The 15,979-nt window shown below is 30.4% G+C and overlaps 1 protein-coding gene across 4 annotated transcripts in view; it reads right to left on the reverse strand.

Annotated features, from left to right (window-relative positions):
- Positions 1 to 11,102, reverse strand: part of tutl (immunoglobulin superfamily member turtle) — a 478,391-nt gene extending 467,289 nt beyond the window's left edge. For all 4 annotated transcript variants that reach the window (XM_075296786.1, XM_075296784.1, XM_075296785.1 and 1 more), the window contains exon 1: positions 10,741 to 11,102. The gene's annotated coding sequence lies outside the window, so the exon portion shown is untranslated. The remainder of the gene's footprint in view (positions 1 to 10,740) is intronic.
- Positions 11,103 to 15,979: the final 4,877 nt, after the last annotated feature.

Here is a 15,979-nt window from a genome sequence, read left to right on the forward strand (position 1 = left end):
CGAAAAGGCGAAAATTAAGAATAGAAGAATTGAAAACAACAAATTCGGATTAACATTAAAAGCTTAGAGAATAAAAGCACTAAGAATTCACATACACCCACACATACACACTCACTTATATCCATGTACCGGATATGCTGGTCAATGAGAAAATGGGCAATAGAAAAATCACCATAAAAATATTCGAGGGGGGGGCTCTTAATCTATAACACATCAAAAGGCGAAAGGCTCGAAACGTTTGGGATTTCTTTGGGCACTGGTCATTGCAAATTTTTCGTTTTCATTACTAAGGATTTTGTTTTTAGTCTCATTTCCGTTTCCATTCCTGTGAGTAAGTCCAAAATTTTCCTTTGTTTTTATAAATAAAATTTCTTGGTCCACGCCCTTTGACTCTTTTTTTGTTTGCACAGAATTTATTCTCACTTTTTTCGGTTGTATTTTTGTTTGTTTCATAAATACTCTTCTTTGACACATGCACAGAGACTCAAACAAATGCACACACACTCACGCACTTGAATTAGAAGGACACTGGAACACACACAAGGTTTCAAAATGACAGCAGCTTCCACTATACTCCTAGGAAATAATTCTTTTTGAATATTGTTTTTTGCACGTGACTCAATTTTTTTGTAGAGGTCATGTATAAAATCTAAGAAAGAAAAACTAAAAGGATACAAAACAAAAAAAGTGACACTTTAGAAATCCTTAAAATCTTTACTACAAATTCCAGGGAGAAATCCTTAACAAATATTTATATTTGTCACTCTTTCTTAATTTTTCTCTATTTTGATTATTTTCTACTTTTCTTTTATTAATCACCAGTCACACACATTTAATTTTTCATTTTATAGTTACGATTCCATCCGTCGTTTGCATTCCGTTTCGGTGTTATTTTTTTACATCACCGTCGTCTACACTCTGCCTAAATGCTTTGGTATGTTGGTTGTCCTTTTTGGGCTCCATCAGCGCCATGATGTGTTGTGTATGTCCCCAAATTCGCCTTAGTCATTTCATTCTCTCTCTCTCTCTCTCTCGCTATGTTAAAAATCTCTCATTAGTACTCTCCTTGTATAGGTTGCTTGTAATATATCCTGCCAATTCTCTGACATTTTGTACTCTTTTTGAATTCCTCCACAAAGCTCTGGGTTACTCACCATAGGTAATATTTAATAGAGGCGAAATTTTGGAGGCAGCTGTTATTTTCAAAATCCATATTTTTGCTCTTTGTTTCACATACATGGTTTTGCTTGTGGTAAGCCTATAGTACACCCTAGATTTTGGAGCACTCCTAATGCTCTCCTTAAAATGTAGGATAATTCTGGTGAAATGAGAATATAAGCATATGGGCATATTTGACAATTTACAGCTGGTTTTGACATTATTTCTTTGTGACAAGTGACGTTAGATACCCAGCAAAGCACATACTGGCTTCATTTTCACTTTACAAGAAATTCTTTTGAAACAACATTTAACTTGTTTACAAATTTTTCAGTAAATGAAAGTTTTTTCAAGTATAAAAATAATGCGACTAGAAATTTTCAAAATATATTTAATAATTGTGTTGATCCCTTTACAAGGCAGCAGATATTCCGCCCTATGACAAGTTCAGGCAAAACACATTGCTTTCGATATGATTTTCTACCGCTTCCGCTTTATTTTTTGGAAGTAGCAGACGTTTATTTTTCACCATTAATGGATTGCTTAAAGCCAACAGTTGAAATATAACGGTAGGTTAGGTTATGTGGCAGCCCGATGTATCAGGCTCACTTAGACTATTCAGTCCTTTGTGATACCACATTGGTGAACTTCTCTCTTATCACTGAATGCTGCCCGATTCCATCTTAAGCTCAATGACAAGGGACCTCCTTTTTATAGCCGAGTCCGAACGGCGTTCCAAATTGCACTGAAACCATTTAGAGAAGCTTTAAAACCCTCAGAAATGTCACCAGCATTACTGAGGTGGGATAATCCACCGCTGAAAAATTTTTGGTGTTCGATCGAACCCACGATTCCAGCTTCGACTGGAATCGAACCATTGCACCACGGTGGCTCCCAAAAAAATAACGGTATGATTCCAATACCAAAAACTCCCATGTATTCGTCAAACTAATTCTGAAACTGGGATCGATATGGGTCCATATTTTGTATAAATCCTATAGACATATTACATCAGGAACTTACACAGAATACTGTTTGGAACACCCAAAGAAAGAAAGCAAAATACATTCCTCCAGAACGAAATTTTAGACAAACAGAATTCCCTAAAGATCTATTTCTATAGAAATTATTGTTATTTTTTTTCTTCTATAGAAAATTTTGTAAAAATTTAATTTCTATAGAAAATTTAGTCAAAATTTTATTTGTATAGAAATTGTTGTAAATTTTTATTTCTATAGAAAAATTTGTCAAAATTTTATTTCTATAGAAAATTTTGTCAAAATTTTATTTCCATAGAAAATTTTGTCAAAATTTTATTTCTATAGAAAATTTTGTCAAAATTTTATTTCTATAGAAAATTTTGTCAAAATTTTATTTCTGGAGAAAATTTTGTCACAATTTTATTTCTATAGAAAATTTTGTCAAAATTTTATTTTTTTGAAAAATTTGTCAAAATTTTATTTCTATAGAAAATTTTGTCAAAATTTTATTTCTATAGAAAATTTTGTCAAAATTTTATTTTTATAGAAAATGTTGTCAAAATTTTATTTCTATAGAAAATGTTGTCAAAATTTTATTTCTATAGAAAATTTTATAAAAATTTTATTTCTATAGAAAATTTTGTCAAAATTTTATTTCTATAGAAAATTTTATAAAAATTTTATTTCTATAGAAAATTTTGTAAAAATTTTATTTCTATAGAAAATTTTGTCAACATTTTATTTCTATAGAAAATTTTGTCAAAATTTTATTTCTTTAGAAAATTTTGCCAAAATTTTATTTCTATAGACAATTTTGTCAAAATTTTATTTCTATAGAAAATGCTGTCAAAATTTTATTTCTATAGAAAATTTTGTTAAAATTTTATTTCTATAGAAAATTTTGTCAAAATTTTATTTTTTTGAAAAATTTGTCAAAATTTTATTTCTATAGAAAATTTTGTCAAAATTTTATTTTTATAGAAAATTTTGTCAAAATTTTATTTCTATAGAAGATTTTGTCAAAATTTTATTTCTATAGAAAATTTTGTCAACATTTTAATTATATAAATTTTTCTCAAAATTTTATTCCTATAGAAAATTTTCTAAAAATTTGTATTTCTATAGAAAATTTTCCCAAAATTTGAAAATTAAAGTTCCTCTTAGTTGGAGACTCAAACAGTAAAAAATCTACCATTTTTAGTAGATTTCAACCAACTGTGGAAACCGTGCTTAGGACCCTACCATATGACCTACCACGTTCCATTTTATCATATAAATTTTCATAGATATGACCTAGAAATATTTGGTTAGATTAAATTGCAAGCTCGATTTATTTTCAGGTTTACATAGACTATACAGTCTTTTGTGATTGTCCAAGAGGGGTATATGTGCTACCGTCTAAGGGTTGATCCTAACTAAAATGTTTCAGGACTTGAAGTTTTTCAAAGAGAATAAGTGTTACAGCGAATGGTAGATTCAAAATATGAATTCAATATCATACATTAAAGATAGAGGAAAACCCGACTCGGTTTCTTTTGTTATAAGAGTTATTTGTTCAGATTAAATAAAGTTCGTTGGGGACAAAAATAGCCACGTCTTTCACACAACAAAGATTTATTCGCCTTTAAACGGGTAAGTTTACCAATAAACAAAAACTTCGATGGTCTACCATTTCGTTTCGGAAAAAAAGTATTATTTCTGATTTATATACTTATGTGTAAGGAGACTCATTTTTTAGGCCAGGCGAAAACGTTTATTTTCAGACGGGTTATGTTAGGTTAGGTATAGTTGCAGCCCATTAGTTCAGGCTCACTTAAATACTTCAGTTCATTCGGATGCCACTGGAGAGGTGACCTTCGGGTTAGAAAATTTAAGCTGAAAGGGGACTACGTTGAAAACTATTTATATGCTCAATATCGGTGCAACTTCAAATCCAAATAATGACCGATAAAACTTTATTGAGTGATATTGAATGCACCAAAAGAACCCATCTTCGAACATGAATAGCCCTGGCAAAATCCCAAATCTGTACCAATTTGCATTATTGAATGCTATATGGTGATTACAACAAGTGTTGGTTATATTATGGAGAAATTTTAAACTTTTAAAAGAAAAAGAATAAGTTAGAGAGCACATCTAGCCGAATACTCGTATAATTGTATGTAGGCTAATACGAGTAATCTTCTCAATCTAAGCCTACCTACGGTTTCAGACCAATTTTTGTACAAGTTCGATGAAATTGTTAGATGATATTTCTAAGACATAGATATTAATGTTCAAGGGACTGTTTTCCATATTATCCCTATGTACAAAAATTTCCCAATTTTACCTCTTGACAAATGAGATGACGATATAGAACTATTTCATAGTTATTCTTGCAAATTGATAGGGATACCAAAAATCGAAAATCGTTTTCAACTAATCGGTTATTAATGTTAGTAAAGATCGACTATCTTCCTTTTACTAGTAACCAAAATTTTGATAATCGAATTTTAACGAAAGGTAGTATTGAAGATGTAGTGTTAGATAGCTTTTTAAGCTGAAAATTCATTGAGAAATCGAATGTAACAAAGACTGACGTAAACTTTTTTTATAATCGCTGAAGGTAACTTTTTTTCCACATTTTCAAAAAAATAAATCGATGAGTCAACCGTTTGATTATGATAACAATATTTGATCTGAACCGATAGGGCGAAAATCATGGTTATTTAAGGGCTCAAGACTTTATTCATATGGGTTTGTTCCGATATTCAGGTCCAAATTTTATTTAAGACCTGTAATATCTCAATTTGTTTTCTTTATAAGAAAACATAATTCTTGCGATTTGTAATTCCGAATATGATAAATAATTTCAAAAATTTTTATTTAATCCGTCAAATCCTCTCCCAAAGTAATTTCCCGGCCGTGATGCCAATGTAATGTTTGAGTTGTTTCTAGAATTTGGTGTTTTTATTCCAAAATAAAAATCATTTAATGAAATATCATTCAGTATAACTTGATCCTTGCATATGCAACCTTGTACAACAATAGAATATCAGCTGTTCAAAATGTCAAATAATTCACCGCTACATTATGAAAATTGGGGTGGGTTTGGGCCATAGCCCAGGGAGCTGCATAAAATTCAAGGAAAAATCCTTACATCAAACACACACACACACCTTACAGACGAGCATAGATTTTACAGACTTATTTGCCATTCATAGCAAAACCGTAACAACAGAGGCAAATACCATATTCAATATTCCTTGAAATTTTGACATCTACAATGAATTTTTTCGCAGAGGGAGAGTCTCAGTGTCATGAATAGAAAGGAAGAGAGAAAAACAAAACATCTCTCAATTTATTGACATTTTCTGCCCTTTCTGGTAATGCCAAATGCTTTAAAGGCAGACAAAATGTGTTTGGTGGAAATTGGTTTCAATTTGAAATACAGCGAGAGCGAAAGAGAATGTGCCTCTAATTCTCTTATCCTTAGTTATCTCTTTTGTTATTTGCCTGTCATCATTATTCTTTGTATTTGCAAATACTTGTGCCTGAACGATTTTGTTGCCCTTTTACTTTAATAGAGTTAACACTAATGTTTGACACATAAGGCGCCTGTCTGTATGGCAAAATGTCAGGTTTTGTGCTTAATATTCGGATGGTCGAATACACTTGTTTGAGAGAGTCTCTTTACTAAATGGTATCAATGCTGCCTTCAATTTGCCTTTTTTACAGGAGGCGGTTTACTTGCTGCTGCTGCCTGTGCCAAGCTACCAAATGGATAACGGATAAAAGTGAATGTATGTGGTAACTATGTGTGATCTGTAAATTTGTATGGTATTGGTTGTGTTCTATGTACGGAAACCATTGACGCTGATGTCTACGACGACGTTCGAAGACTGAATAAATACACGTTCTAGTTATGGGGTGGTGGGAAGGTGGATTTCATTATTGCTTGCCTTTACGGCTGTTGTTGCGACTGTAAACAGTTGTGATGATGATGTTCTTGTTGTTGTTCATAATGTTGCAAAAGGTGACGATGATTATCATGAATTCTGCTTAGCCTTTTCGGATGTGTGCGTGCGTTTGTATGCATAAGGGTGTGTTTGTGTCTGTTTTTATGCCTGGATAGAAGTGTGCTGAAAATGAATTGGCAATTCCTTTTTGGTCTCACTGTCTATGGCAATGTGTTTGTGTTTCAAGTTTTCTTTCGTGGCAGAAAACTCGAAATCGAAACAAACAACAGAAATGCCAATACAGGAATTTTAGATTTTGCTATGGTCCTCACTATACGACATTGTAGTATATGCTTTTAATAATGGCAATATTTTTTGCATTATAAAATAATTTTCACAGAATCCTTTATGATTGGTAAAATTTTAAAATTGGTCAATTAATTTTATAATATCAAATATACATTTACCAATTATACAATATTTTTTATATTCTGTGAAAATAATTTTATAGTGCAAAATATTTCCATTTGTTGCATGAAATTGCATATATGATATGTTACTTTTTTGCCTATAATTATATAAATTCAATAAAAGTTTTTCTAAAATTTTGTATAGTATTTTTATAGCACCACCCAAATGTGATGAACATCACAAATTTAAGATCGTTCTCTTTTTGATGTCCTAAATCACTGTGAAAAATCATCACTGAAAAACTTTTAGTTGTTTGGTCGAAATTGTGATTGAAGTCATGACCCTTTGTATAAAAGGGTTATGTAATTGTGCTTTTATCTTTATATCTTACTATTATTTAATGTGACGACAAAATATCTGACCACGAACAAAGCTTTTACTAACCGGGGGGTTTGTCCACTTTTGAAACCGTAAAGTTTGTTTGGTCGAAATTGTGATTGAACCCATCACACTTTGTATAAAATGACTTATGCAATTGTACATTTATCTTTATATCTTGCTATAATTTACTGTGACGACAAAATATCTGACCTCGAACAAAACTTTTACTAACCGGGGGATTTGTCCAATTTTGGAACCGTAAAATTAACATCTATATTATGAATGAGTTTCGATAAATTCGATAAAAAGTGCAATGATGGTCTTAAACACACACGAAGAAAATTTGTTCTGTTGTGCCACTTTAGTGCAAATATGCCACTTTTTTAAGCGATTACACTTTTGTGCCACCTTTCGCAGTGTTGAGCCACTGTTTTATTCATTTCTTTGCAAATCTTGTGAAATCGATAGTACATTGGACAAAAATATTTGTTCTAATACTATAGCGTTTTCAAACAGATATGTGTACTGCCTAAAATTATGCAAAGAAAACTTTCTATAGATGTTAAACCGCCCTATTCACCTGCACTGTAAATTTCAAGGATTAATTTTCGATAAACTTGTGATAAAATTTAAATTTAATTAAAAGTATATCGACCCAGGAGGTGATTCTGTAACGATCTGTATATTTCAATATTTCTGATTATCGCATAGTTTTGCGATTATCACAACTATTGAAATATTGTGTTAAAAAAAAACTAAAAAAAAACCTATTTAATTCTTTATAAAAAATGTGTGTCACTGGTTATGCTACTTTTTAAATAAGTGTGCCACTTTTCATTTCGAATGACACTTTTTTTGTGTAATTTCGTAAAATTCTCAACCGTAAGTACGAAATGTTTCGAATCAACATAACAACGAAAGCTTTCATAAGATTTTGCGAAAGGTATATAGAGAGGAAGGAGAACGCTTTGAAGATAAACCAGGTCAAGGGCGGTCAACATTATCAAACAAAAGCCAATATCTGATTAATCTATTGTTTTCCTATATTTTGTAGTCTTCCAATTGCAATTGTCTACTTTTGGTTTTCTTGAAAATCCAACTAAATCGACTAATTGAACTTTTATGTTGGCTGTCATCGGTGAATTAATCTAAAAGTCGACTTGGAATTGAACGGTTTTATTATTAAAAAGTCGACAATTTCTCAATGTAAAAAAAAACAATTGAAAGCCATGTCTCTAAATTTAAAAATATCATGCTTTAAAAATATCATGATTGATGTACCGCAAATTTAAGGTATTTGGAGAAGATGAGACTGTAGATATTTCAAATTGCATCTACGCTGGATCAAGGTTAAACCACCACAAATAAACCTAAAAAAAAATTCTACATAAACACCAATTACAAAAAAAAAAAAAAAAATCCGAATCCATTATTTAATTAAAGCTTCAAAATATGGAACTTTTTTTATTCATTTTCGCAACGTGCACGCGACCTTCGCAAACTATAATGTGAACAAAATCATTTTAATACCCCAACGATGTAAACAAGGATGAACTACTATCCTACTGCTTTTCCGAAAGAAAATATTATTGTCCTGCGGACAAAGATTTCAAGTCCTTAAAATAAGAATGCAAGTTTTGCAGGGCATAGAAGAGACATTTCTCTGATTGAAAGTTGTTTTTCTTTGACATATGGTAGATAAACAATGAAGGCGATTTTAAAATAAGTACCTTAACATAAAAGAAAGTTTAATTGAACTGAGGTGAACTGGCAAAAAATCTATGCTAATATTGAAATCGTCCAGCAGCATTTAGTAAAAAACGTAACTATATAGGTTTGATCGGATAACTTGATTCTTGAATGGTGACCAAATATCTCTGGTGCTCAAGTGCATTTTAGTGCTCAACAATATGGGAAATTTTTATATCTTATTTAGACTAAAACATCTACTTTAAAATAACATGGAGAAAAAAATCGAACTTAATGGCGATTTTGAATGGGAGAAAAGGTGCAACATTCTCGAAATTGATTGCAAAATACGAAGGACACTGTCATAGCTTTTGGGTCATGTATACATCACAATATTATGAATTAGCAATAACTTTGAAAAGACATTATCATTTGGGCGAAAATACAATGAGGGAGAGTTTGTTGTCATCCTAAGTGGACATCAGTAGTCAAAGGATTAAAACTTGTCACCCAATATCAAGTGCGTAAAACTCAAATTCAAAAGATAATTGTGACATAAATTCATGTTTAGTATATTTAGCTGGTTCTTTAACTCGGAATCAATACCAAAAATTATTAGTGTAAAGGCAAATTCTTTGGAACAGGAATTATTTTTTTTTTTGTGAAGAATTTTGAAAAAGTATATATTAGACTTCTGTTAGTAATTTTTGAATGAAAAAAGTACCCCTTTTGCAAAGCCATTTAAGAGCATACATTAAAATATGAACATCTGGGCCTTGGGTTGAGCAAATTTTGCTCGATTCTAATAAAATCCTTTGACTACGACTCATGGTCTGTAAAGTTCTGCTCAGGATATCAAGCTGACTCGTCCTAATCTAGAGTAACCGTAGTGCAATTTTTTTTAAAAATTTAAAAATAAAATACATGATATTCAGACGACAGAACGTTCCTATTTTAGGCCTGTGTCAATGGTTATTCCTAACATATTTCGACTAAAGTTTTTTTTGCGGAAATAATTACAAATTCTTGTTGAAAAATATTTACATCTAAGTCGATATTTATGATACAAAATTCTTTTTACCTTAAAAAAAATTCTCACTCTATTAGAATTTACAAAATCCAATATTGTGCACATTCCATAATTATACGATCTCCAAGTGCAAAAGTTATACAATTTGTAGATTACAAATCGCTTTCATAACCTGTAAAATTTGAAAAGCCTACAACTGGAAGGTAAGAATATCAATTGGGAGAGTTCTTTCATTTAAAAGAGAATCTTATGACTCTCTCTCTTTCCCTGGCTCACTCGCTCAAAAAATTAAATGAATGACATGTGAAATCAGCTGTTTCGAGATATTCATCGATATTAAGAATGCTTAACTTCTAGTCTCATAACCCATTTACAAAATAACATCAACCGACCCTTTCCTCGAATAGAGGGTAAAAAAATCTGGCCCTAGACAACCCATAGTTATGATTTTATTGGTTTATATCCACATGGGCTCTATTTGTGTACCAGTATAAATGGCTGGGTCATGATTTTGATCTGCCAGCAATACTACACAGAGAATTGCTTATGTTAGTGGAGCAGTTCTGTTCTGTGGATATGCTACTATTTTGTCCTGTCTTGTATGTGGTATGTGCTGGCTGTTATTCTGTGTTATGCCATTGATGATGGCTGTTAATGCTGGCCTATAGATGCTGCTTTGGCTGCTACTCTGCTACTAACTCTGCTTTGGCTATAGCTGATGCTGCAGCTGCTGCTTCTACTGCCTCCTGATGGTTAATTTTTCGTGTTGTGTATTTTGGTATGTTTCTTATAAGAGCGGATAGATGGTTGAATGGTAGGTTATGGGGAACCATCGCAAAAATGTACCAAGTTATACAGGAGCGCGGCGGGTGTGGTCCATATTAGAAAGGAAGTTGGGGGACGTGAGAAAAAACGTAAGGTAACCGAAAAAAAATCTCATTAAGATGGAAATTTTAAGGAGACGTGTTTTTGTGGAAGGCTATTTAATTTTATTTAAAAAAAAATTCACAAAACTGTGTGTGTTTCTTGTTTTTTGTTTATTAAACATCCCTATTTTTCCTTTTTTTTTTTTGTTATTTTTCTTGCTTTTATTCTTTATTCTCTTTTTGACCTGGTGTATATGTGAATGTATGCATGAATCTGCGTAATTAACCTTTCAATTATTCCAATTTGAATTTTCCTTTTTTGTTTGTTTGTTTGTTGGTGTTGTTGTTCACTTATTTTTCACTACAATAGGAAAACCACCACTTATTTTACGATTTTACTTTAAAATTTGTTTTCGTTTCCGTTTTACCGTTTCGTTTTATTTTTTTGCAAAACAATTTTAAATTAGGGAAAACTAATTTTCAATTTGCTTGTATATTTCCCGTTCGTCGCTTCAACGAAAAAAAATCACACACTCCAAAATGGGAAAAACTATGAGATTTAATTCTTGAACTACTACCAATTATTGGTTTGTTTGGTTTGAGGAGTATCGTTGACGACGCCGTCAATACGAAAAACGCACACGTTCGCTTTGCGAGCACAACAATTGAGAACTAAATTGCAGAGCATTGAGTTTACACACAGGAACCTGTGCTAACGGCCCGATTCAAGTTGTGTTGGCCAAACACATAGCAAAGAGACAATGCTGCTTGTAGGTCTGAGAGAGAGAGAGAGAAATGTGGATATAAGATTAGTTCGTGTGTGTATGTTTGTATAGAAAATGCTAATAATGATGTTATTTAACGATGCTGCTCTCTCTCTATCTCTCTCTCTTAATCTTCATACACGAAGCTGGACAAAATGCTTAGCAGCATTTGTAAACGTAAAATTACCTAAAACCGGTTAAGTAAGTTTTCCTCAAACTCTCTGGTAATGTTAATATTCGATAGCAATAACAGAGAATTCTCTTAGGAATTTTCTTCATTAAAGATGCTCTTCTTCTCTCCAATTCTCCAAAACTTAACGAAATAGAAAACTCTGTTTATAATGTATGGAGATTTGTTACAGCTTTACATAAATGTTCTCATTTATTGTTTCTTTTTTTTTGTACAATTATTTCTTCTTCTTATTCCAGTTCCTTTTTGTTACTATTTTCGTATTATTTTGCAGTTGCCTTATCTGTTTGTTTGTTTTGATTTAACATAACTGTTAAACTTAAAACCAGATGACGACAACAAAACTAAAAGGAAACCTGTTAAATGATGCTGGGAAGGGAGTTACTATGGCCAAACTCCTTTTATTGTTGTTGTCATCGTTGGCGTTGTTGTCATTGTTTTTTTTTTTTTGTGTTTGTTTTAAGTGTTGTTGTTAGTCTCTATAATGCTGTGCTGTGTATTAGGTCTGTTGTTGTTATTGTACGCACAGTTCTTGAGTTTGGCTTTGTATGTGGAAACCCTTTTATTCATTCACTACCCTTTTGTTGTGGTTGTTTTTGTTTCTGCTGTATGTACATTGTATGTTGTTGCTTTTGAATTGAAGTCATACCTGTAGTTTTGTTGTTCTTCATTTTTTTTGTTACTGTTATTTTAATTTATATTTGTTTTCAATGATGTCTGCATAACAACCCTTTCGCTTTGGGAAATGTTGGTCAACACTTAACGTTTTGAAAGATAATTAAAACAAACTTTATGCGGGAATATGGCAAGTACGATTAACACTTTAAAGAAAGTCATGGGAATATGAAAATAAAGTACGAAAGAGTTGGAGTCGGCCGCGGTTGACATAGGAGCCACCGTGCTGCAATGGTTGGCATGCCCGCTTTGCATACACAGGGTCGTGCGTTCAAAGCCAGTTCCGATCAAACACCAAAAAAAATTTATAGCGATGGATTATCCAACCTCAGTAATGCTAGTGACATTTCTGAGTGTTTCAAATCTTCTCTAAATGGTTTCACTGCAATGTGAAACGCCGTTCGGACTCGGTTTAACATAGAATCCGGCAGCACTCAGTGATAAGAGGAAAATTCACCACTGTGGTATCACAATGGACTGAATAGTATAAGTGACCCTAAAATATCGGGCTGTCACTATACCTAACCTAATCTAACCTACCAAAAATGGTAGATTTTTTACTGTTTGGTAGATTGGTAGAATTCTTGACGTTTTGGTAGATTTTACAAAATAATATTTCTATAGAAGAATTCTGAAGTACCTCTTAGTTGAAGGGGAAACTAGGAGGTACTTCAGGATTTTTCTATAGAAATATAACTTTGATAAAATTTTCTATAGAAATAACATTTTGACAAAAATTTGTAAAGGAATAAACTTTTGACAAAGATTTCTATAGAAATAAAATTTTGACAAAATTTTCTATATAAATAAAATTTTGACAAAATTTTCTATAGAAATCACATTTTTATAAAATTTTGTAGAGAAATAAATCTTTGACAAAATTTGACAAAATTTTCTATAGAACTAAAATTTTGACAAAATTTTCTATAGAACTAAAATTTTGACAAAATTTTCTATAGGAATAAAATTTTGACAAAATTTTCTCTAAAAATAAAATTTTGACAAAATTTTCTATAGAAATAAAATTGTGACAAAATTTTCTAAAGAAATAAAAGTATGACAAAATTTTCTATAGAAATAAAATTTTAATAAAATTTTGTACAGAAATAAAATTTTTAAAAAATTTTCTATACTCATAAAATTTTTATAAAACTTTGTATAGAAATAAAATTTTGACAAAATTTTCTATGAAATAAAATTTTGGCAATTTTCTATATATAAAGTTTTGACAAAATTTTTTATAGAAATAAAATTTTGACAAAATTTTCAGTAGAAATAAAACTTTTGACAAAATTCTCTACAAAAATAAAATTTTGACAAAACTTTTTATAGAAATAAAATTTTGACAAGATTTTCTATAGAACTAAAATTTTTATAAAACTTTGTATAGAAATAAAATTTTCTATAGAAATATAAAAATTTCTATAGAATATAAAATTTTTTATAGAAATAAAATATTTATAAAATTTTCTATAGAAATAAAATTTTGACAAAATTTTCTATAGAAATAAAATTTTGACAAAATTTTCTATAGACATACAATTTTGCAAAATTTTCTATAGACATAAAATTTTGACAAAATTTTCTATAGAAATAAAATTTTCACAAAATTTTCTATAGAAATAACATTTTAACAAAATTTTGTACAGAAATAAAATTCACTGCAATGTTTTGGTAGATTTTAAAAAATTATATTTCTATAGAAAAACTCGGAAGTACCTCTTAGGTGAAGGGGAAAATAGGAGGTACTTCAGGATTTTTCTTTAGAAATGTAACTTTGATAATTTTTTCTACAGAAATAAAATTTTGACAAAATTTAAAAAAAAATTGACAAAGATTTCTATAGAAATAAAATTTTGACAAAATTTTCTATAGAAATAAAATTTTGACAAAATTTTCTATATAAATAAAATTTTGACAAAATTTTCTATAGAAATAAAATTTTTACAAAATTTTCTACAGAAATAAAATTTTGTATAGAAATAAAATTTTTAAAAAATTTTCTATAGAAATAAAATTTTGACAAAATTTTCTATGGAAATAAAATTTTGACAAAATTTTCAGTAGAAATAAAATTTTGACAAAATTTTCTACAAAAATAAAATTGTGACAAAATTTTCTACAAAAATAAAATTTTGACAAAATGTTCTATAGAACTAAAATTTTTATAAAACTTTGTAAAGAAATAAATTTTTTATAAATTTTTCTATAGAAGTATAAAAATTTCTATAGAATAGAAAATTTTTTATAGAAATAAAATTTTTCTAAAATTTTCTATAGAAATAAAAATTTTATAAAATTTTCTATAGAAATATAATTTTGACAAAATTTTCTATAGAAATAAAATTTTGACAAAATTTTCTATAGAAATAAAATTTTGACAAAATTTTCTATAGAAATAAAATTTTGACAAAATTTTCTATAGAAATAAAATTTTGAAAAATTTTCTATAGAAATAAAAAAAAATTTTCTACAGAAATAAAATTCACTGCAATGTTTTGGTAGATTTTGCAAAAGTATATTTCTATAAAAAAATTCGGAAGTACCTCTTAGTTGAAGGGGAAACTAGATATGTAACTTTGATAAAATTTTCACAAATAAAATTTTGACAAAGATTTCTATAGAAATAAAATTTTGACAAAATTTTCTTTAGAAGTAAAAATTTTGAAAAAATTTTCTTTAAAAAAAAATTTGGAAATAATTTTCTATAGAAATAAAATTTTGAAAAAAAAAAATTCTTAAGAAATAAAAATTTGACAAAATTTCTATAAAAGTAGAATTTAAAAAAAAAAGTCTTTAGAAGTAAAATGCAGAAAATAATAAAACATTTCTTTCAAGGAAGGGAGCAATGGTTAGCATGCCCGCCTTACATACACAAGGTCGTGGATTCGATTCCTGCTTCGACCAAATACCAAAAAGTTTTTCAGAGGTGGATTATCCCACCTAAGTAATGCTGGAGACATTTCTGAGGGTTTCAAAGCTTCTCTAAGTGGTTTCACTGCAATGTGGAACGCCGTTCGGACTCGGCTATAAAAAGGAGGTCTCTCCCTTGTCATTGAGCTTAACATGGAATCGTCCAGCACTCAGTGATAAGAGAGAAGTTCACCAATGTGGTATCACAATGGACTGAATAGTCTAAGTGAGCCCGATACATCGGGCTGCCACCTAACCTAACCTTTCAAAGAAAAAATTGTTTTCATAATAGCCACAAATATTTCATCAAATTCATGATATAACCGATATATTTTACCTTCCACATCTGTCAATATTCACGTTGACGAGTTCAAAACAGAACATTAGCCATTGATTCTTGTAACTCCATGAAACCAGTTGATGCTAATAATGGTACACATACTCGAAGTCCGTACATAGGCCGCCATGGATTTTTGCAACAAATCTTGTGCAACAACTTTTTCTTCTTGAATTACAACAAATTAAAACGAGCTACCACATCCAACTGCATCACCATCTACCACCACTACCGCTATCCGCACATAATAACCAGCCAAGCAAGAACAATACGTAACACTTAGAGTATTGTATAACCACTGGACTGGCGGACAGTAACGTCAAACTTGGTAGCTGCAACATTTCATTTACTGGTCTCCCCACCACGCATTTGGAGGAAATAAAATGATGTTTCGACATGTTTGATATAAATGTACTTAGTTGACTACCAGATGTGGTAGTTACGTGAAATACGATAGAGATAAATGTTGGTTTGTGCATCCATCTGGAAATGTGTGAAATTTTCTTTTATGTGCAGAATAGAATGTTGTTTTTGTTGGGGATAGCTGTTGTTGTGTTTAATCGATTTCGTCTTTAAGATTTTACTTTTCATTACGGCTGTCAGTGAGCATTTATGTATCTGCACAGTGGGTTGAGGTAGCATAATTT

This window comes from Haematobia irritans, chromosome 2 (genome assembly GCF_050003625.1).
Source record: "Haematobia irritans isolate KBUSLIRL chromosome 2, ASM5000362v1, whole genome shotgun sequence".
Lineage (NCBI taxonomy): Eukaryota > Metazoa > Arthropoda > Insecta > Diptera > Muscidae > Haematobia > Haematobia irritans.